Raw genomic sequence first — 25219 nt, 5'->3', positions numbered from 1 at the left:
AAACTTAAATTAGGAAAGTAGACTTCAATTCTTCTCTCTTAAAATGCGCTGTCATTGTTCCTTTTTCCTTCCCTATAAATTTTCAGAAATGTTTAGAGTCTGTTCATCATAGGATTTAGCCTAGCATGATCTTTCCCTGATCACCCTTGTGCTCAATATTTTCCCCTTCCTATTAATCCTTTTACATGTATTATAAGCTTCTTATACCATTTATCAAGTACGATAGGATTTATGCCTTTAAATATTGAATTGTGCTGAGGGACTTTTAAGGCCAGGAATACTGCTCTGACCTCTCTCCACAACGGTGACATGCTTCCCCCAATCTGCACCATGGCTGATATTTAAAAATGATTGTTACTGAAAATAGAGGAGAGAATATTAACAAAGTTGAGAGTTTAAGGATTGCATGTAGAACAAATCATCACTCATGGATCTGTTTAAAAGCTGGATTTAACATGGATAGAAAAACCTCTGGAACTAAACACATAACACTTACCAATTTATTTACTATTAGTTGTGGGTGATTTATTTCTTTCTGATACTGTTATTTCAATTATGTCAAAAAATGTTAATCACTTATGTTTTATTTAATTGTTCTGTTCTGCAATAAACTAAGTAAGTTTATAGAGTACAATTGATATTATAGGCTAGGCTGTAAAAGAAGAAATCAAGTATAAATAGGTGGCCATAAAATTGGACTAATTGTACGTAGAAATAAGTTAATCAGTAAACAAAGTCTGTCTCTGCAGAAATGTCTGCATGTAAAGGAAAAGAACTTCCTCTGAACTGGAAAAAGGGATATGTTTTTCAAAAAAGTGATCGTATGGAAAATTTATGATTAAAAAAGATGTGTACTGTGTTCTGGTCATTGAGGCAGAGAAAAAAATGCAGCCCACAAAGAATTGATGAGGTAGTATAGTGAAATTAAATAAGCATCTATTGAGAACCGTGAAAATAATTATTTCATTAGAAGGCTTATAACTAAACTCTTTTATATTTGATAAAACTGCTGCTGAATGACTATAAGTTATAGATCCTTGGTCCTCAACCTCCCTCCTGCCGGCTCTTGGACACCATTGCATTACCGCCTGAGCTCTGCCTCCTGCCTCTCCCCACCCCCACCCCGGTCCGTGGAAAAATTGTCTTCCTTGAAACCTGTCCCCGGTGACAAAAAGGTTGGCACTTCTGTAGAGAGCCTTGAAACGAAGGAAAACCAATGGTGAGTTAAAGTGTGTGCTATGCAACTCTAATCTCATGAGATGCTCCCTGAAAAATAGGTTTTTCTAACCAGTTAACTGAGAAGGGCTTACTTGGTTTTCTCATCTTGGAAATAACTGTACATCAGCATATCAAAATCTGAGAATTATAGTAGAAAGACACAAATTCAAGCATAATCACACAATCTTGGTTAATTGTATTTAACTCCAAATAAACCCTTTTGCAACTTAATGTCCATGACAGTTGTTGGTATTCCATCAGCAAATTTTGGAAGAGTTAGTACATTGCTCTTTTCTGAAACAGGTGACAAATATCCTAATTTTTGGTAGTAATGTTTGATAATGGCTCAAGATTAGTGAGTTTCTGCTTATTGTAATGAAACGACGATTTTAAAACATCTTTCTCTGAACTTTGCATTATATTTCAAATTAAAATGTCATGGTAATTTAAACTAATATTTATATTTAATAGATTTTAAAAAGCTTTATAAAAGCAATTAATTTTTTCTATTAATTTTATTTTATATGCTTTTGATTACCATAAATATTCATCTTTGGGGAATAAATTACAAGAACTACTTGCAACTAGATAGGTATAATCATGATAATAAGTACTTTTTCTGGAGGGATAACTACTTCCCAAACAGTAAGAACTTCATCACTAACGACTGACGTTCCAAGAATTCTATTTTATGTCAGTGGCAGAATTACTATAAATTTAAGCCTGTTGATATCAGATTCTAAAAGGTATGTAAATTTTAAGGATATTACCTAGAAGTAAAATAGCAAGCTCTAGTATAGTAGCCTTTTAAATGTCAACATAGAAAGTGTCTTGAAATGTTATGGTAAGATTTACATAAACAGAGGAGAAAAGGAGGTAATTTCAAAGAGAGTAAGATCAGGTAGTGCTCAGGATGTGACAGTCATAAATTCGCTAATAAGAAATATAAACTTTATTTTAAAACATGTAGGCTGATACAGAGTGTGCTGTCCTTGCTTTAATTTATACAAGAAATATAGTTTAAATTTGTACAACATAGTTACCAATACACCTTTCTGGTATTTTTCAGTTGTGCATCATTCCCCCATTTCCTGCTGTTGTTATAGCTCTGACTTAAACATGGGAAAATGGAACTAGAAGGAAACGAGCTCTTTAGTGGGCCATAATTGGCACGGCATCACTGCTTTTCCAAAAATCTGTTTCTATCCCGCTGTAGACTAGGAATTAGCAGACTGGGAAGGTGATCAGATCGCATCATCAGCCATGGAAGGAGTTTTCTGTAATAAACAGAAAAAAAGACACCAGGGAATGAAAAGCAGAACACTTATGTCATATAACTCCAAAGCTGAAAATAGAAATCCATGTAAAACTTAGGGAAAGAATAGTCTTCAGAGAGTCAGAGAGCCATCAATGAAAGCAGCCTGTTGATAGGTGAACAAAGGAAGCCTTTGTGTGAACACTGGTTAATTAAGTCTTGCAATTATGGAAAGAGCTTTCTTTTATGTGGAGGAGAGAGACATATAAGAGTGATGCACAAGTTCAGATTGAAAATACTTATTCATATTCGTTGGGGGACGGGCCATTGCCTATTAAACAAAGCCAATGTCGCCCATTTTCGGCTTTGAGTAGACATGGGGAGAGTGGGAAGAGACCTGCTTCTAAAGTAGGTGAAATTGTTGGCCATTAAAAGTGCCTTTGACTCACAGTTTCAATGGATTTAACCTTTATTAAATATAGAACCCCTATCAAAATAGCTATAAGCTGAGAGAATTGCTTCCAATACACTCTCCTTTGCTTAGCAGTCAGAAAAAACAAAGCTTGATAAGCTTATGGGCTGAGGTATTCTTCTCCCATATGGGAGTTATTATTTCCAGTTCAATGTGTCTCAAAGTAGGGGTCAGGTCTCCCAGAGGCCATAGGGGTCTGAGAGGGTTAATATGGAACAGAACTACAGAACTCTGAAGTGATCAGTGTTGATGATGGTGGTGAACTCTGAGCTGCATAAACCAGATGAAAAGGCCCCTAACTCACCAGCCCTAGCCTTCATTTGAGTCTTAGCAAATGTTCAAATATGATCCATCTCCAAGAGGGGGCTCCAAACTGCTATTTGAGTGGCTACAAGAAAAAGCTTGTGAAAATCAGGGTGTGTTTGTTGTTTTTGTTTTTCCTGTGGATAGCATGCAGCCAGCATGAAAAACTGAAGCAAGTGGAGCAAAGAGGGAAAACAGCTTTAGAGTGGCTTCAAATTTGTGAGGGAAGTTGGCAAACCTCTATAGCTATGTAAACCCAAGCCCCAGATACTCCAAATATCTGAGACTCAGAAAGCGTGGACTCTGACTCCTTTCTTTTCTTGATAAATTCTTGTCCAGTTATTTTCTAATGATTCTTGTTTTTCTCCCTCCCTCTGCTGGCTCTTGAAATCTACCGAGTAACATATTTCAGAAGAGTAACCTCATATTAGAAGTGTCTCAGGAATCCATGGAAAGTAACAGGGGATTTTGTTCTTAATTGCCTAATTACTGTCTGCTTTCTGAGCCCTTTCCCGAGCTCTTATAATCAGTGACAAACAACTAAGCTGAGAGGTGGGATAGAGATGTTGGTGATTGTCAGAACTGGCCCTTTCATCCTTTACAACCTTTACTCATAGAACAGCAAATGGACCCCCTTCTTTTCCCAGCTTTGTTGACACCTATAGTAATTGCTCCCAGGAAGGTAACTCTCTGAGGCAGTAATTCACTTCTTAATTGCACAAGTACCAGCTTACACACTTTCAGCACAGATGAACAGTGACACCCTCCTGTCAGCCAGGTTATTTGTTGGCAGAAAGCCTCATAGACATTTCAGCTTCCATCTCTCAAAGTATTTCATGCAAATTTGGCACAGTAATTAGCACTGACCTTCCATTATTACCAGTTGTCAGTCAGCTGTGTGTCCTGCTCAAAGGCTGTCTCCCTTAATCCGTGCAAAATCATGGGCATATGCAGAATTATGAGAACAACAGGTAGTGTAAGAGGACATTGTTCTAAAAATTAGTTCCTTATTAAATACAATGATGGAATCATCGAACACAACATGCTGTATCTGTTAAAAAGTAGTAATTTCCAAAATATTATCCTTGAAACACATCATAAGTAACATTATGATGCCTGTTACAAATTCAGATTCTGGTGTCTCACCCAGGCCTTCTAAACAAGTGTACCAGCATATGTGCCACCTGGAAATGAATTTTACACAAGCATTTTACAATATTCCCTCACACGGAAGTTTTGGAATGACTAGTTTTAAAGTTAGCATGCATGCATTCACAAAATTGAGGCAAGAGAGCACACTTTCCATAACTGAACTGAAGACTTATTATTGCATCTTGTTTGTGCAAGATGTCATTACATTTATAAACATGAACAGCAAATGGCACCTGCCTTCAAGAGTTTTAAAGTTTATCATCCTAAGAAAAATATTTGATTGATGATTATAGCAGGGATATTGTAATGATACCTTTTTAATAGTGGAAAACCTGGCATACACTGAGAAAAATGTCATAAAGTGGAATGTATCTGTTGCTTTGCACCATCTATATCATGTATTTTTAAGGTTATGCACCTTTAATATTTAGCAATTCTTTATAATCAAAACTGTAGCACAGATTTTAAAGGATGTAGCTTTTAAACTCAGGAGCAGCTAACAATGCTTATTCACTGGCAATCTGAAAAAAAGCATGTACTTAGAAAACTTTGTTGTTTTCAGATATGTGAAAATATATGTGAAATATCTGGGATTTAGCTTATTTAGAAATTGGTAACTTTTAAAAAATATATGTGTTTCTTTAGAAAGATTAATAGGTGATTTAGCATGATCTTTTATTTCTGCATGAAGTCAAAAGACCATCCTAAAGACTGTTGAGCTTTCTCCACCCATGAAAAAGATTCCTTCAATAGATAAAAAATATTATTAGTTGAAATAGAATAAGTGTCCTCAAATCTTCAAAAAGTAAATAAATCTACCTGAAACTCACAGGTGCTTATGTAGTTTGGGAGAGTTTATTTAGTAAGAGAATAATAGATGGACATTTTTGCTTATTTGTGGATTTGTTTGAGAAATTAAATTTTTAATTTTACTGGAGAAATGTTGATGACATTCTTACTATCAAGATCATCTACCCAAAGAAGCCTCTTTTATTTTCACCAAAATTATTGTGTTTTTTTAAAACTGTAAATGTGTTAGGGCTAATGATTTCTTTCTGTGCTGCCTATTCCCCTTGAGTAAGATCTGACAACTAAAGAGTCATTTGCTTGTTGAGGAGACAAAGTGCTGAACCTGGAAGTGCTGATTCAGCTACACAGAAGATGGTAAGATTAATGGGCACCAACCTGCAGGGACATGCACTCCATGAATGTTAAAGGCCTGGTGGGAGAACCATTCTGCAGTGAAAAAAAAAGAACGCATGCTTTGCCCTCCCATTACCCCATGGCCGGACATCCTGTTGTATATGTCAAGAGTCCTGTGCGGTACTGCTATTGGAAATTTATATCTCTATTCATTATTGATTGAATCAAGACCAAGCCATCACACATTTTAACATAAACTTTAACTACAATGATACTTTCAAAGCAGGTCGATTTTACTTTCATTAATAACATATGCATTCTATTTGAATTAACAAGCATAAATGTAACAAAAACTCTATTAAATGACATATGAAAACAAGATATATTCAAGACATTTTTAAAGTACAGTTTATATACTACAAGATATTGGGAAAATGGTAGATAGTTATACAACAGAAAGAGCAATAGATTACAAGAAAATAAATGGAATACCACCTAGCTACATTTTGTTTTTTAATATTTAACTAAAATTTGCATAGTGTGAGGGAATGGTCAGGCAAGTGTTTCCCTGTGTTAAACAAAGTATGTTCCATTTTTAACACAAGTATTTAACTCTACTGCAGCCAGAAAATAATCCACATCTTGCAGTTTCATATTCACAATGTATCCAGAATGTGTGACACTTTAGTATGTCCCATTAATAGACTTCCAAAGAATGACAGTAATAGAGCAGCACTAAAGTGATCTTTTTTGGTTTTGCTAACACACAATTTGTTAGTATGGGTGGTTCAGTTTCAAGGCTTGACTTAATTCAGTTGGTGTGTTAAAAATATGAGTTTTGCAGACACAAAATACAATTTATTTATTCTGTAAATATTTATTGAGTATCTACCAGGAACCACGTGTTATTTGCAGCCACTGGGAATCTAGTAAGAAATAAATGACTAATGGAGTATAGGAGAGTGCTGATGTCCAGAGGGAGAGAAAATGGAGCTGTACAATTCAAGGTCAAGTTTGATGCAATCTAGAATTTGTCATTATTTTCTATTCTTTCAGAAGACAAATAAGATTACACTTTTTGGTTCTTTGACTTGGCTGCATTTTTGCTTTTGCTTTTTTCCTTCATAAATTCAGTGTTCCATGGACAGTATAATGGAGGGTGAGAGGAAGGAACTAGAAGACCTAGCAGTTTGATTTCATTTCTGACACTAATTAACCTTGTGACCATAAATAAATTAGTTAAATTTCTCTGAATCTAAGTTTCCCAGTGTAATTTACAGTTTTACTTAAAAGATAAAATGAAGCTTCATTTATAGAAGAGTGAATTGTAAATATTATGAAAACAAAAGAGTTGTAGCCTGTTTGTGGGCTTCTGTGTGAACCTGTATCCATTCAGGAGAAAATGTTTTATTTACAATTTACAGACAGCAGTCATCACTGTGTGTATATTGGTCACTTCTCATTTCTTATCTCAGAACTGATTTTTTAAGCAGGGAGTAAATATTAGTTGTAAAGGAAGAAAACAATAAATACATATTTTTCCAGCCAAAAAGTTCATACTCAAAATATATACCTATGTATAATAACTTAAAATACCAACAGTACCTAGTGTTACACAATCCTGTTGTAAAGTTTCCCTTTTATGTTTTCTCAAAGGAACAAGTCAAAAATTTAGGGGTAGGGAACCTGTGGTGAAGTTGAGTAGAATTATCACTAATTGTAATATGGACAATTTGTCTTTTGGAGAACAGCAAAATGTCTGAGATTTTTTCCATTTCTGTAAAGTGTTTTTATTTGTAATCCTTTTTCAATAAATATCGATACACACACACACACACACACACACGAATACATAAAACCTCCTCTATCAACCTGAATCAATTATCAGGAGTTGAGTAAAATATCCTTATGATATCCTTTTTAATCTTTTCTTGTTTGAGTGCTTATCTCGGCAAAAAAGAGAGGGAAGTTAAATTAATTCCAACTAGGAAAACATTCAAAAGTTCCTGTTTCATAAATAACAAAATTATAAATAGCACTATTGCTTTTTGTAATACATAATAACAGATTTTTCCTAAGAAAACTTGATCAGTGTTAGCTATTTTGAATGTGACTTGTAGTTAACACTTTTAACTTGAATCTCTAAACCATTCTCTTCTTCCTGGCTCAGCGGGAAATTCTGCCTGTCATTAAATCAGTAACCCTTTATGTTTATAACTAGAAAGAACTACAAGAGCCAGACTTATGTGTGGAGTAAAACATGTCTAATTAGCATCAGGTTACATATTACCATGAGCTAAAAATAGCCTGTCATATGTTATATTATTTTGGCATCTGTGACGGGTGACACAACATAGAATAATTCTTCATTATTGTTTTATCTCCTTGCTATAACTTCTCAAGCATTTCTTTTCTTGTCTTTCTTTTTCTTCTTTTTTACATTTCTTGAATTATTCTTAGCATCGTGACCTTTAGGTGCCTCAATCTTGCTTCCTGAAGAGGAATCACAGACAGATCTAAGTTCAAATATGTTAACATCTTTATATCATCAAACCTCTTCCTTACTTTACAATTCTATCTGTTGCTTTAGATCTGCTTCAGGATCCATAATTCATTGCTTAAGATAGCGGAAACTGACTGAGATTGTATAAAATACAACTACTGCAGATATAAAGAAAATAGACTTAAAAAAAGAAAAATAAAGATTGTAGAAGAAATTAACTATTCTTATTAAAATTATTTAATGGTGATTTAAACAGAGTCAACTCAACTTAAAATCTACATGGATGTTTTCTGGATTCAGATTCCTGAAAAATTCTTTCCTGCTGTTTCAAGAATAATAAATAGAATTTGGGGCTTTTATTAATGCAATAAGGTGGTAAATGTGTGATAATATACTTATTTTTATGCAATTAAATATGTTTTACATATTTTTTAAAAACCAACCTGTATAAATATTTTTAGCAGTTGTCTGATACGATGCTAAGAAAATATAGAATGCAGGTGAACTTATTTTTTAATCTCTTGATTAAGATAATTTTTACAATAATTTTAGACAAATATATAAATAATTGTTACTTATAAATGGCAGAAATGATTTTTAAGAAATGTGATTGATTAAAAAATAATCATTGTCATGGGAAACCTATCAAATCCATAATTCTCTTACATATTTTTATAATTCTTTTTTGTTTTATTGTATTTTTTCCATTACCATTTATCCCTGTTGTATCCTCTTCTACCTCTATCCTCCACATCCCTCAACAATCATCACATTGTCTATTTTTGTCTTAATATGGTATAGATTTTAATTTATCTTATTTACCACATATATTTTATTTCTTTTTGTATTTAGATCTTTTATATTTTTGTGACTTATTTTCCTTTTGCAACAAGTTTAGAGTATGTCACTGATTTGCTTTGTGGGCTTGACTGTTAATATTGTGCAACATATGATAATATATTTAATCTATGTATCCATTTCCTTCTCTGTCATCGTTCAAGTGAACCTGTGGCTGAAGAAGACAAAAACTAATAGTGTTTAATGAGACAAAAAATAAAAACATACATTTTACTAAATGATGATAGGTGACAGTGTTTAAAATGCTAAAAATATCATTTAAAAGTTTATTTTAAAATAATCACCCTTAAGTGAATTTTGATTAGAACCATTGGTATGATTTGAGAACAAAACTAAGATCCTAGATTATATATTAATCAAAAGTGAAGATAAAAAAAAGAAATAAAATTTCACCTTATCATTTCCAAGTTTTTTCATTGACAAAATATCTGATTCAGTAGTGTTTTGCCTTTGAAATATTCAAGACCTACTTTCTGGAAGCTCCAAAATCTGCCCCCCAAAAGCATGTATTTTCCCTAGATAGTTTCTGTTCTCTGGATAGAGTTTATTGGCTGTTAAGTGCAAAGTACAAAACACTTTTTTGTCACTTGTTTTGCTTGCCAATTTTTTAAGTTTCAGGAAGTATGACCTGTACATAAGCGGGTGACTATAGTATAAAGAATAGTCGCAGAGCCCAGATATGTCAATAGTCAAATTTAGCGTAATGAGTTACATAGATAATGTCTGGCTCTGTAATGCTTTGTTCAATGTCTATTTGTGAACCAAACTATTTTCTTAAAGATAAGAGAAATTTATTCTAATGTTGTACTATTTCTAACCCTAAACCCAAATAGTGACCTGTATAAATTTTATTCCACCACAAAATTCTCAAGAATATTCCCCTCTTTGTTTGCCTTCATTTTCTAGTCCTGTGACTCAATTTCATGATGTAGTTTCTGACCCCTTCCAAGTGACTTGGTTGAAGTTAATCAGTTGTCTCCTCATATTAATTGAAAAAAATTTTTTGGGATCATTACTCCTCATTTTTTTCCAAACTATGTGACACCTGGAATGTCTTGACATCATTCCTTTGATATCATAGTCACTACAGAGTTCTAATTCTATCCCTTGCTCTCCATGCTTCTTTTTCTTAGTCCCTCTTGTTTTGACAATTGTTTAAATTTGGCACATGACTCCTACTTTTTACCTGATTATCATTTATTCTCTTTTTTGGAGTTTTTATATCTTTATAGTTTACATCAACTATAAACTCCAGTAAAATGATTCTAAATTTACCTAATTTCTCTGGTTCTGCCCCATATAAAAGTTGTTTTTGATGGAATGTATGATCATTTTTCAAAACTCCTAATGTTGCTCAAACATCAAATATATATCAAGACTTTTCCCAGACTTGGTTCTCTCCCAACAACTTTATTTACTCTATTACAGTTAGCATTGCCCAACTTCTCATGCTCTTATTCTGGCAATCCTTCCTGACCTTTCTTTTCAATCTACTTAATTTTGTATTTTGTAAATTCCTCCACTTTATGTTACTTTCATTCTTCTCCTTCTGCCCATTTCCACTGCTGTTTACATCTCCCAGTCCCAAGTACCAAGACTCATACAGATATGGATAATTTTATTATCTCTTTGGCTGTTATCTTGCCTCCTAAAATATGTGTTACACAGTACTGCCAGATGAGCCTTTCTAAAGCATTAGTTTTGCATACATCACTGTTGGCAAATGCCCTGCTTGGTTTCAGGGACTGTAGCCCCACCAACAGGCAAGAGGGCCCCAAGGCTGGAAATAATCAAGGAGGCCTTGGGAAAACAGGCCACTGAGGAGACAAAACCTGCCCCCGCTCGCATCATCCTGCTTGGGACTGTGGTGGTCGGTTGTTGATGACAGGTAAGTTCTCTCAGGACGAGGGACGACCTAAGCCAGACATCGGCCAGTAGTATGGGCAGTGGGACAAGGACTTGAGGGACACAGAGAAAGGGCAAAAAGGCCCACACCTCTCAGCTCGGCTCGGACATGGCTGCAGTCCTCATTCTATCTGAAAGAAGTCTCCATACTCTTGGCAGCTCTGCCCTGCTCACCTGGCTCAGACTTGAAACAATACTAAAGGCAGGTATAGCCCTAAACTGGATGGGGTGATTCTTGAGGACAATCAGGCATAGAAGTAAGTTCCTCTAAGCATGCTTTGTTCTTCCCTCAAAAGCTAGATAACCGGCTCATATTGGGAAGGAGATTTACATTATTCCTGGACACTGACCTAAGGCAGGTCTCTTATGATCCTTCAATTGTCTCTGTCTATTTTCTGTAAACATAGTCTTTTGACATTGATTGATGAGCTTTGCATCACTACCCCTGCATACTGTTCTCAATAAAAGCCTTTGGTCTAAGAGAGTTCCAGGCCTTCTCTCCCTTAGTGGGAAGAGCCGTATCCCCTCTCCTGGCAAACAGAGAAGTGTTTATGACGACTTCTGTTTATTCCCCCATCCATGACAACCCTGGGATGGGCTCTGCAGGATTCAGAGCCCTGCTCTCTCCTCAGCTGGCTCTGGACAGTAACCCTCAGATCCAGGAGTCGCGTGCTCCACCGTGGCGCTCCCTACATTGTGTTGCCCCCTGCAACACATCACTTTCTGCTAAAAGTTTGTCAAAGGTTCCACCATTCTTATTATGCAAAATGAGACTGAATTTATTCATTTTTCTAAATTTGTTTCTTTTTAACTTCATTTCTTTCTACTAAAAATATACAAAACTGGATTCAAGAAAATTATTCTAATACTATTACTTTTCTTAAAATTTAAAAAGTGCATTATTTCAAAATATATCTTTCTACTTAAAGAAAAGGTCTATGGTTTTCTCTTTATTATCTAATTATGCTATTACCATAATTGTATCTATTCATTTTTGTGCTTTTCACTAGGAGAGGAATGTGTATATTCCCTTTTTATCTTTTTTTTACATACTATTCCAAGAGTCAATTTGAATTCTTTTTAGTGTCTTTGAGATCCAGCAGCAAGTCTATTCTTCACTCACCTTAGTTCCTAGATTTTGTAATAGGAAAAGTCAAGTTGACACTTAACAACTAATTAGTTTTTTTCTTTTTCTTTCTCCTTCCTTCTTTACTTTCTCTCTCCCTTCTTTCCTTTCTTTCTTCATTCTTAGTTTCCAAGTGGACCTTAAGCACCTTGGAGGCAGGAACCCAGTTGTATACTTCTTTGTCACATCAACTTCTTAAGACACTATTTATTGTTAAAGAAGAAAAGGAAAATAATAAAAAACAAAAGTGACAAAAATAAATAGGACTGAATAGAATGCTTTATCATTTCCTTTAACAAATATTTTGATACATTCCTCTATACCTACACTAAATTAGGCCAAAGTACAACTCAGAAATTTAGCAATATATATATTTTTTAATTTTAAAGTTTGCCTGTCAATTTTATCACTAATTGTGTCTCACATCTCATTTATATTGAGTGAAATAGATATAGGCCATGGAACCACCGTTTTAAACATTCTTTATAACTTTTAAAACAGGTCAGTGTTTTCAAGGGGTTATTTGGTATGTTCTTTTTTGTAAACTTGACTAAAGTTAAGTCTAAATTTAAACAGTTTGTACAGATATCTACAGAAATTTAATAGAAGAAAAAATAAATCAAAATATAAGCCAATATGCAGCTTGCCACTATAATACAGATTAACAAAACCAAGAAATATAATACACATTAAAAATAAATTCAACTTTGGTCAATTTTTTTTTTTTTTAAATTTCACTTTTTATTTATTTATTTTTTTTTAATTAATTTATTTACTTTTTGTCCTTGGTTGAGTCCGCCTTTCGAGCTGGTCAATAATTTTGCATTTATATTAATTTCTATGGTAATGTTGATGAAAGTTCTTTCAGATTATATTTTTATCCTGTCTTAATTTTTAAAAAATTAAAAATTTGAAAGTTGATTTTAAATCATTTAAATAAGTGTTTAATAATGTGTTGTAATAAATATTAAAAAGTATGTATTTGTGACTAATTAAAACAACATATTAACTATACCTTCTTATGACTATTAGTTGAGGCTCTATTTTAAAGGAGCTTTAGAAAAAAAGTAGGAAAACAAAAAATGGTAGTTCACATTTTGTAAGAACTTGACCTGATTCTCTGGCTACTTGAGGATAAAATTGCAAAAAAAAGCTCCTTTAAAAAAAAAAAATTGGGCTTAACAATAATTCCCTCTTCAGGCTGTGACTATGTTTAAATTTTGTTTAAAGAAATCACAGTGTTCTGAATCTATGCATTAGATCAAAGCCAAGCTCTTTCTAAATAAATTAGCTAATTTCCACATCAATGAGTTTCTAGGATGAAGGTTAAACTTCCAGTTTTAGGGTATCAAGAAACATTTGAATATTATGTCTCTAATCAACATAGTATCATATAATTCTACATAAAGAGTGGACCTTAAAGTTATCTGTTTCAACTCCTTTATTTTATTTGGAAGCAGTATTTGCAGAGATTAAAATGCAGCTTGCCCAATATCTTACAACATTTGTGATAAAGATAGGTTAATCAGGTGTCCTGGTCCCTCATTTAATTCTCTTTCCATCACAATCTTTTTTAGGTGTTGGACAGCAAGAATCACATAAATATTTTACTGTAGTAAAATGGAAACCTCTTTGGGAGTGCCTTGCACCATAGTTGAACTGAGGACAGAGTTAGTAGTTAAAGCTCGAAACGTAAAACCACTAATGTCATACCTATAATAAAATACCTTAAATAAATGTTTTACTATGTTTGTGAGTTTTTCTCTGGAGGTGTTAAGTGAACATTCTTGTGTTTCCTTTTTCAAATGGGAAGAAAGTGATTTAGCTAAATAGTTAGAAATTCCGTGCTATAAATCACATTTCTGTTTATTTTCTCTTTTAAAGAATGTACTTTATATAAACTAGCTATCTAAGTGAGTGAACTTGTCAGAGCAATGGGAACTGAATGCATACAGAAATAAAATTTATCTTTGAATTAAAAAAAAACAGAAGAGAAAGGATAAAGTAGTCATTTCCTTTTTTATATCCTGTGTGGTATCATACAAGTTGAGATAAAAGTTATGTTTTTTTCCTTTAAAGATTACTTTTGTTTAGTTTTAGAGAGAGGGGAAGGGAAAGAGAAGGAGACAGAAATATTAGTGTGTGGTTGCCTCTTACGTGCCCCCTCCTGGGGACCTGGCCCACAACCCAGGCATGTGCCCTGACTGGCAATTGAACCAGCAACCCTTTGTTTTACTGGCTAATGCTCAATCCACAGAGCCACAGCAGCCAAGGCAAAAGTTATGTCTTTATGGCACAAAGAAAAGGTCTCAATTAATGCCACATGGTACATTTATGAAAAGTGAGCATATTTTTAAAAATGAAAAAGTATATGACTGAATGTATACTGGAGCAGTAGAAATGTATCTGTAAGTTAAGGTAAATTATATTAATATGGATTCAAGGTGAATTTGTGAATGTATAAACTTAAAAGTACAGTTTAGATCTCTTAGTTTAATATAATGACATTTTCTAAGACCCACAATTTAGAAGAGAATGATTGAGAAATATAGAGAGTTTATAATTTAATGTGAATAAATTTTTGGAAAATTAGGATTCTGATAGATGTTAGTCAACACTAATATTAGAAAAACAGAGTGCAAAAACTCATTCTAGACCAATCTGAATTTAAATATAAAAATGTAAAAGTTCTTTTAATATTAATAAATCATTTCCAGCAGTGTATTTAAGGAAAAAAATACAAACAAAAATTTCCCTGGAATTCAAAGATTAGAAAATAATGGAATATCAGGGAAAAAATCAATATAACCAAATATTAATCTAATTAATTATACTACAAAATTAAAGAACTATCTTCAGAGGCTAAAAAAATGCAGAAAAAATATAGAGCTAATAAACATATTCAGGATACAGGAAATAAAATTGAGAAACAAATTAATCCACGATTGCATTGGAAAAGTAAATTACTTCCGGAATAAATTTAACAGAAGAAGGCAAGTCTACACTCAAAAACACATCACTAAATGTAAATAAATGAAAACACATCCAATATTCATGGATAGGTGACACGAAAGATGTTTATTTGAAGGTGGCAATACTACTCACATTGATCATGCAGTTATACACAATTCCTGTTAGAATTATTTTATTTAATCTTTATTGCAATTTTCCCATTAATTCTTGTCAGAATTTTTCTGGTTTTGCTGAGGAAATTGACAAAATAAATCTAAAACTCATATGGAAATGTAAGGGACCCAGAATAGCTTTATCAATCTGGGAAAAAGAACAACACTTTGTTAATTTGAAAACATAAGAACTATATATAGTAATTAATATTGTATGGTACTGCTATAAGAATAGACATGTAAGTTGATGAAATAGAGTTAAGAGGCCAAAAATTAATCTTTAATTGGTTTTTGACAAATATGCTTCAAAAACCCACTGGGGGAATAATCTTAACAAAGGGTGTTGAGATAACTGGCCATCAACATGCAGAAAAACAAATTTGCATCTTTAAGTTACACCTATAAAAATTAACTCGAAAGGAAACACAACATTGCTGGAAGCATTAAACATGTCCATGTTACTCCCCTGGGAAAAGACATCTGGATGTTTGCGTATTTGGTTTTCCTGGCTATCACCTCATGCAACTTATTCCTTACCTGATTTTAATTTGTATCCTTTCATTGTAATAAACCATAACCATGGGTGTGACAGCTTTTTTAATCCCCCGAGGTTTTCTAGTGAAGTCAAGTGCAAAATAGGCAGCACAAAAATTAAACTTTCCAAGGAAGAAAGAAGAAAAATGAACTTTATGTTGATTTTTAAATTGGTTTTTAGAGAGAAAAGGAAAGAGAAAGAGGAGGTGGCAGGGGGCGGGGAGACAGAGAGACATTGCTTTGCTGTCCCACTTATTTATGCTTTCATTGGTTCTTTCTTATATGTGCCCTGACCTGGGATTGAACTCGCAACCTTGTCTATCAGGACAAAGCTCTAAGATATTGTTTTTAAATTGAAGATTAAAAGGCCATTCAAGTTCTTCATCCTTTCCCAAATGGTGTTTTGATCAAGCCCAGTGATATTTCCCTTTCTCCGTGAGTACAGCTGTAAACAAATTTCCACATCCAGAGAAAGGCCTGTTTCCAGGAACCCACCCATACAGTTCTGTAAACATTCAGGATTCTACATGTGGTATCACTCAGTTATTAAATGGAAGTCTGTGCTTTCACTGTATTCCTGTCACTGTGTAGACTTCTCCAGTCCTGTATAATACATTGTCTTGTATTGGGCAAGCAACAAACTCCTCTGAATTGAACTGAAAAATTAAAACAGATGAAATAATTTACTAAACTAAGAATTCTGAGGCTTGAAATCCCCCTTTTAACAATATCCTATGGGATACATCAACAAACAGCAGCATGCAGCACTGTGTTTGATAGACATCACATTTTTATTTCAGAAGCAGCAATATGCTACCAAGCTAGGAACAGCTGCGGGGTAGAAGGAAGCAGCACACACACGCATAAACCAACCCTGATATCTTTTACTTAGTCAATGTTCCTAGGAGGAAATTTTTTCTTGGTGTGTGACTCCAAATTCTCAAAAAAAGTCTGTGCCACTTGTGAGCAATAAAAATGCGTAAGGCTATAAAAGCTTATTTCTAAACTTGAAGCATTTTCATCAAATATCATTCCAAACTAGAACACCTGTGGCACTGTTATCTATTGCTCTTGGTAGGCAGTGTTCTACTGGGAACTCACTTCTCATGACTTTGAGGTAATTCCCCTAGATAGTCAAGATATCATTTGAGTTTCAGAGCTCAAGTCAGATATTGAAAGCTCATGAAAGATAAAGCATGAATGGTTTTATCAAATGCTCCTTAGGCCTGAAGTTCTAGCTTCAGAGACCCAAGAAACATTTATTTCTTGTAGAAATGAGTGAAGGTGGTATATTTTAAGAACGCTGTAGCTCATATCGTTGTTTTTGTACTTGCATGCCTGGGAAATCCTCTATCTCCTACATGTGCATCAGAGAAAATTTATATTTGATAGAGTTTAAAGACTTTTGAAAGGTTAATTTTGTTTGTAAGCAGAGTGATAAATTTCATCCTGCACTGTTTTATTCAAAGATAACTGGAATCACTTACATCTCCATGATGTAAGATAAAAATGATATGTGGAAGCATCCTATTATCCATGAACAGCTTCATGTCTGTATAGCAACAGGTTCTGCTTTGACTGATTTGTGTCTGGCTTGATGCTACTTGAAAATAAAAGCTTGGCTCCTGCCTGCACATACCTGTTGCCTGTTAAAACCATCAATCAGGTTTTTGCTAGCAGAAGTTCAGTAAGTCATTGAATTTATAATGTTGACCTCAACACAAAGGTACCAAAAAGAGTGGCTGCAGATAAAACTGAGATAACTGTTATATAGGGTAGAAGTCCTAAATACTTTTGAAAGACTCTACATATGGTATCACTCAGTTATTAGATGCTTTATCTTTTCCTGTCATGATGATAAATATTCTTTAGTCTTGTGCAATATGCTATATCTTATATTAGACAAATGAAGAAATCTGCTCAGTATTTTTGCAAGAGGTCACTAGCCAGCCGCACCCCATTGCCTGAAAATATACATTTAAAATGAGATAGAATTAGCTTGAGTGAAAAACAAACACTGGTCTTCACTTCTTGCCATGTGTTACTCTTGATAAAATGCCTTGCATAAAAATATTTTCATGACCAACTCTGATAATATAGCTATAAATTAACATTCTCACATATTTCCTCCATTGAAGCAATTTTGTTTCTTTCGCTGACCATGCTCCTGGTTAGAGACTAATTGTAATCACTAAAATCTCTCTGAAGATGTTCAATAGTAATTTTTGCCAAACATTGTGACAAAATTAGACATAATTCAGTTTGACTTTATAAGTACCATGTGTCATTTTTTAGGCCGTAAAGAGCCTTAATATCTATAATATCTGTATTATATACCTCAGGGTGACTGGCTTATTTGGCTAACACAACGTGGAAGAACATGCAGAACTATTTAAGGATCTAAACTATTAGCAGGAAGTTGTCAAGAAAGAGTTGTTTCATTGCTTTAGTTTGTGACAATAAGATTTTAGAAAGAGACCAGACTAAGGTCAAAAGTAATAGAAAAAGATGGTCATAATCTTAGGGGAGAATTTTTGTATATGAAAATGCTTTTCCCTCAATATAATTGTGATACATGTCACTGCTTTCAGTTTTATATCGTATCTTTTATTTCCATTTTCTCTCAAAAAGCAATATTCTAAACATACTAGTATATACCGGCAACTGATGAACCAACACTGAGTGGCTACACTTAAACAGCAGTCATAAACCTCTGATTTCATTCCTTTTGTGTCTCACACCCTGGGTTATAGACCTGTTGCCCAAGGAGATTCAGGTGGCAGCTCTAGCCACAGGTCTTTTTTATTCTTTAAAAAACTTTTTTTAAATTGTTGTTCAGTTACAGTTGTCCCACTTTTCCCCCCATTGCTCTCACCTACCCCAACTTCCCCGACTCCCACAATCAATTCCCCCTCCATTATCTACGCTCATTTGTCCTCTATTCGTGTTCCTTGGCTCGCCCCTTTCCCCGTCTTTCCCCCATTATCCCTCCTCCTCTCTCCCCTCTGGTCACTGTTAGTTTGTTCTTTATTTCCAAGTTTCTAGCTCTATTTTGTTCATTTGTTTTGTGGATTAGATTCCATGTATAGCGCAGATCTATATGGTATTTGTCTTTCACCCTCTGGCTTATTTCACCTAGCATCATCTCTCCAGTTCCGTCCATGCTGTAGTGAAGGGTAGGAGTACTTTCTTTCTGCAGCATAATACTGCATTTAGAAGGAAAGCACAATTATCTGCTGACAGTTCCAAAAGAAGCTTTGCTAATCCTCTTTCTGCCATCCTGGAAGTAAAACTGAAGCAAATTTTGGCCCAAACAGCGTTGATTCCTACATCTCTTCTTTCCTTTCCTTTAGAACTCCTCAGAAGTCAGGGCATTTACCATTCACATGTTTAGCGATTTCAAACTAAGACATCAAAGAGACATTGGATTACTACTGGAGCAATGTAGAGAAAGGTAAGCAAATCAAAAGTTCAGTGACATAAGGAGTATCACATTTCCTTTTTTATCCCCGTGCATGAGAAACTTTACATTATCAAAGAAACTTCATCATGACACAGTTACTAGATCAGTTCTGTCCCGTGGTGATTTCTACTTTAAGGCCTCTGCAAACACTCTGTTTAGGTCCACTTGGCTCCTAATGTCTTTGGACATTATTAAAGAATAAGGTGAGTGTTAAAGAAAACTGAGTATTTCTCTATTTCAATGATTTTTAACCTGTGTGTCACAGGAACTTTTAAAATATACAATTATTGGCTGTTTAGTGAGGGGCACCGACCTCTTTATCTTTAGATTGTCAAATGAAAACAATGATATCAGCCAATGCAACAATAGCCATCATGTATGAAGAATCAAAACTATACTTACTTATTTTGTCAGACCAGCCAAAAATATGTTTTTTGGTGTCATAGAATTTTAGTAATTAGTTTATGTGTGCTATGAGATGAAAAAGGTTGAAAATTGCTGTTCTATTTGAAAATAATTATTTTCAGGTTTAAGTTAAATAACATTACATTTTCATCAAATGAGAGCTTAATATTTATTTTCAAATGTTAGCAAAGTGTGGTCTCATCCTTTTCTCATATGAAGCTATAAAATGTCTCATAATAGTGTCCCCATCTGAGGTAATTTATATTTTTTACTCAGTGAAGTTTATTTGTATTATATGAAGAATATAAAAGGGACACATATAACATTAAATTGATTTAGGTAGGAGGAAATAAAATGTGTGTTCTGTACCAGTCGAATCCTGGAAATATGGGTATTTAATTCTACCATCATTGAATAGGCCACATTCAAGAATTCTTAACTTTCTTTACACTTGAATATAATTAAAGAAAAAGTAACCATAAAATTTCCCGCTGAATCAAAAATTCTGATGAGGTCAAGCAGCATCTTTCAACAGAAGTCACAGCTTGCAGCCATAATAAAAGACAAGTCTCTTGATAATCAGGGTGCCTTATATATTTTGCCATAAAATTTCTAAACTTAAAAAAATCACAGAACAAATACAAAACCATTTTAGCCTTTGACCATCATGTCAGTACAAATTGTTGTGCTGTGATTCAGCACAGCACAGAAAAGCATTTCCCAGCGTGTTTTCTGCAAAACAGATACCTACTGAAAAGCTTTCTGTGGTCAAATAAATTTGAACAATATAGAATAAACAGTTGAACAGACGTTTTGGTCCTGCACTTTTCAAGAGACTTTAACAAAGAACAAGCATAAGGATTTACCAACAGGAGGTATAGCACATGTAATATTTCCCAAACTTAATTAGTCACCATACCGCTATTGCTTTTTCCAATGCCAGGCATTCTGTGTAAACCTTTATCTTCTCCTTACCCCAGGAGCCCTTTGTGTTTTAATTTAAATGAACATAATTGATAGAAATAATTATTAGCAATGCACATTCATTTTAATCCTTGGATATGAATCAATTATAACTTAAATTGGTGTGTTAACTAATATTTGTCTACAGTATGGAAAAAAAAGAAAGAAAGCACAAATTGTTATGTAAAAATATTTACCACTGGCTGCACAGACACATGACTATAAGTTCAATTTTCTTATTTGTGTATGTACTTCCTAGTGACCCTGATTTGATATTTAATACATCTAGATTACAAAAATGTCTATATACCCCAGAGCAATATTGACAAAACATATAAACTATATAACTCTTATCATAAGCAGTTGTTCAGATATCAGTTCTGTTTTTAACAAAACAGTAAATTATGTCATGCATTTGCTGTGTTGTAGGAGAAAAATTAATGCCAAATAAAATATCACTGACCATGTATAAGGTTAGCAGAAAGCTTTGCAAAAATTTGTATTCTCAAGGAACAGAAAAGAATGGGAAGAAAAAATTATGATATTATGTATAATTTGATATTTATTTTCTTCTCAGTGGCATTCCTGAACTTCCCCTTAGTTTTCATACCAAATAAAAACAGTCAACAATTCCCTTTTGATGCTTTGCAAGTTTAAAACACACACACAATCTAGTATGACATCATTTTCATAAATATTAATTTTAGACAACAATGTCTCTTTCTTGGGGCATGATGAAGCCATCTATAAATGTTTTATTTTGAAATCAGTGAATATAATTTAAAGCAATCATCTTTTAAATTCCGTAACTCTTACACAATTGAAGAAACTGGAGAAAGACAGTTAGTCTATGGGTAGCTTTGAAAATATCTTTCTCAGTATTTAAAAAAATGTTGAAGATACTAAAAGGCAGCCAAAATATTTTCTGAAGAGTTCTGAAAATAGACACAGGTCACACTGGGATTCTGGAACTAAAAAGCTCTTTCTATAAAACTCCAAAATTGTGAGCAGCTGGTTCTATCCAACTCCTGTGAAGTGGAGTACTCTGGTTCAAGAGTTTCCTTGTCATGCAATCAAAGAACGGAAACATTAAGATTGCAGATGTAGAGTGGTGACACACTGTAATTTCATACAGATCATAGGATGGTTTGGTGACATAAGAATTACTAGACCATGAGGCCTGGGGTCCATGAAATGGATTAAAGCTTTATTGCTCTTTGGAGTTCTGACAATGACAAATGCTCCCTCTGATGTTCGGATTATCTTGTCTAAACTTTTGTTTCCTTAGTTTCAAGTTTCACTTTTTCCTTAACCATCTTCTGACATTGCAAATAACTTCCGCTTTTTCTTTGTTATTAGGAGACATTTAGAAACACTTCCTTGTTTTATGCCCTGTCTTTAGCATCATATTCATAATGCATAAGTTGTTTTTACATTTCCAATATACTCACTATAATGATAGACTTTGATATGGTCATATGACCTAACTTCAAACTCTTATTGAAAAATGAAAAAAAAAGATGAAAGATGAGAGAAAATCTTACAAGAAAAACACTAGCGCAAAATAGTGTGAGTATTAGTTATTGATACATTTATTCAATTGCAGGCATAAATTAATTAAATGTTTTGACAGCACACTTCTAATAAAATGTCAAATTCACATCATATATGTGTATGTGTATGTATATATATATGTCTTCTCTATTATGACTTTCATACACACACAGAATTTATAAGTTTTCTGATTTAAGTTGGACATAAAGAATTTAAGTAAATTCTGATAAGCTATTTTGCAAATTCATTATTCTTCCTTTATTGAAGTGAAAAAGATAACTGAAAGAAAAAAAATTTTTTTTTCTTTTGACTCTGAACCTGATGACACTTTTCTCTCTTCCTGTCATTTTGTCTTTGTCATTATCATGCATCGTGAAAACACTTCTGGTGAAGTTACGTGAGTGAACTCTTTAATATGAAAGGAGTTATATAATATACCAATTCAGCAACATTTGAAGGCATTAACATTCAGTGTTTATCTAATACCTGATAAAAATGTGTGAAAGTCTTGCAGCTGAAAACTCTTTAAGATGTTACTTATTGCTAAAAATTTCCAGTAAACCAGATTGGAAATTTGGTTCTAAAAGCATTACTTTCCAACAGAGTATCAGATTGCATTTGAATGTATTTTAATTGCATTTACTTTTTTTAAAATTTAAATGACTGAATAATGTTAAGTGTGATACAGTTAAATGTACTCTCCTGTTAGTTTTTTTTCCTACCAAAAAAATAATAATAACATAATCTATGTACCAAAAAGAAACTATACAAATTGACACAGCAAAGTGGCATAAACTGCTTCAGAGGTCAGCAGAACACTTTTTTAGATGTAATGTAGATTTTTGAAATTTTAAGGTAGAAATTCCTCGTGATTTTACATGGCATGAGGGGAGACTTTTAAGAATATGTGAAAACTACATTGGAATTTATTCCATTTCTTACTCTAAGTTTAACCCCATGCAACTAGTATAGTGTTTGGTACATGACTGTTTAATAACTGCTGAAATGACATAACAGCTGATTATAAATAATTGAAATTGTATTGTGTGATGAGCATGGTTTTACATCTCGATGTAACCATTAAACAATAACAATTAATATGCCACCACCAATAAGTTTATAACATTAAAGTATTTCAATTTTCTGAGAAACTAAAGCAAGCTTTAGAATTAGAAAGACTTGCTTTTATATCTCAGTTGTCACTACTTGTGTAATCAGGCAAATTCTGACCTTTTGTAAGGCTCAGTTTCTACATGTATAAAATGAAAGAAATAATATCTATATCATAAATATGGCAAAGGATTAAAAGAAAAATTTTTGGAGTGCTGTTTCGTACAAGATAGTCACAGTTGTCCCTCTCTCTTTTAACAGAAGACTTAAAATCAAAATCGATAAAAGATTTATTCTGTAAAATTTGAGAACTTCAATACTGACAATCACATTGGATCACATGTATTCTGTATGGTATAATATTTAAAAATACAGGACATCCAAGGTTTTAACATGGAAAGTCAAAATGTCCCCCCCACCCCGCCCCAAAGCACACAAATGTGCCTCACATCTATACCTCCATTTGTCTCTTTTCTAAAGATTGTTGATGGCTTTTTGGAGCAAGCTGTCAGAGTTGGAGTTGATACCCAAAAAGATTTTAGTCAAAAGGCATCTTCCACATTTCAAAATGCCACCAGAAATATAATTTTCATAGTAAAAGGTAATCTGAGAAACATGAAATGTATAACAAAACTACATATGTTATAGACTACATTATATTTTGGGGCAAAACTAGGCTCACAGTTGTGAATACACAGAACAGTTAATTCTTTATTACTGTTTATTAATTACTGTATTATTTTCCAGATGAATAACTGTAAACCTACTTTTCTCTCACCCTGTATGTCACTCAATTTTTATGGAACTTCTAGAGAAATAAAGTGGAGATCAAAAGCAGATCAGTGATAGTCTGGGATGGGAATGGGGAACTGCCGAGGACTAGAGGGGAACGCTGAGAGGTAGAAAACGCATTCTAAAACCGGTGATGGTAGTACAATTGTAAAGATCTACTAAATATTATCACAACTGTACACTTAAAATGGGCCAATTTATGATATGCCAGTGATATCTTAACAATGATATATACAAACTAATTATAGTACAGAATTATGTTTGCATTGGGGGGATATCAAGATCTTCACATCCTTGATTAGAATGTGCCAATGTTTGCCTACACCATATTTAAGAAACCTCGCCCTTGAATACAAAGTCTGTCATTATTGCCTGTAATCTTCTCAAACTGTCAGTACCAGCAACAAGTGGACTCATCCATCAGATTGTGGCAATATCACGCTCTTTCTGTATCTTTAGTTTTCACACACGATACGTGGCATCCATAGATATTAATAATATTTCTGTTCAACATACATTATGCATTATAAAGAGTAAATATGGTATAAGGCAAAATGGGATTTGGCTGCCTGTCACTATACACAAGCATAACACAATAACTGGTGAGGAAGGAAAAGGGTTTTTATTAACAGAGTGCCCAGTTTGGGACTGCGGTGGTTCCCTTGCTCTAATCCGTTCCCTTGCTCTAATCCGTTCCCTTGTGCAAAACACAGAAATCTTCTTGTTCCCAAAAGACTGAAATTCAAATCCTTGCCCAGAGACTTCCTCCTTCATTCTTACCTGTAGTCCAAGGCTGCCACATGGGTGGGTCTCCACCTCTCCAGCTCTAGACCCTCTTTCACTCTGGAGCATGAACTTGTGAGAGTAACATCTCTATTGCCCTGTCCCTTCAACGCTCTCCCAGGCCAGGGTGCACTGCCAGGTCACTGCAGCTTCTTGTACTTGGGGCTCAGTCCGCTGGGCCCCAGCGTCCAAGGCTGCTTGTGCCCTCAAGGTCAAGGAATGTTCCCGGCCTGCACTCCTGTGCACTGCTCTGAGGGCGAGAGGACTGCTCTCAGGAGCAGGCCAGGACTCGTGCCAAGTGCCGTGAGGCCACAGGGTGCTGGCTGAGCCCGCCGCTGGCAAGGTGTGCATCCCATAGGAACCTGCTCCAGACTGCGCGAGCAGGGCCACGCAAGAGCCAGGAGTGGGGCCTGGCTCCTGACCATGCAAGTGAGGAGAAAGTAAAAAGGGCAGGGCTTCTGCAAGCCCTCCGTTTCAAATCTCGCCCTCTACCCCGACAAGCCTATGCCCTGTGAACGTGTCCAGATTCCCAGCCAACCTGGGCCAGTGCTCACC

General features: G+C 34.3%; 1 pseudogene; it reads right to left on the bottom strand.

Annotated features, from left to right (window-relative positions):
* LOC129079964 (60S acidic ribosomal protein P0-like) overlaps window positions 1-24683 on the bottom strand; it is a 112542-nt pseudogene extending 87859 nt beyond the window's left edge.
* Between the last annotated feature and the right edge of the window lie 536 nt (window positions 24684-25219).

The sequence above is a fragment of the Pteronotus mesoamericanus genome, unplaced genomic scaffold (genome assembly GCF_021234165.1).
Source record: "Pteronotus mesoamericanus isolate MK-2021 breed Mesoamerican mustached bat unplaced genomic scaffold, CSHL_Meso_final contig_82, whole genome shotgun sequence".
NCBI classification, from domain to species: Eukaryota; Metazoa; Chordata; class Mammalia; order Chiroptera; family Mormoopidae; genus Pteronotus; species Pteronotus mesoamericanus.
This window is presented reverse-complemented; position numbering and strand designations above follow the sequence as displayed.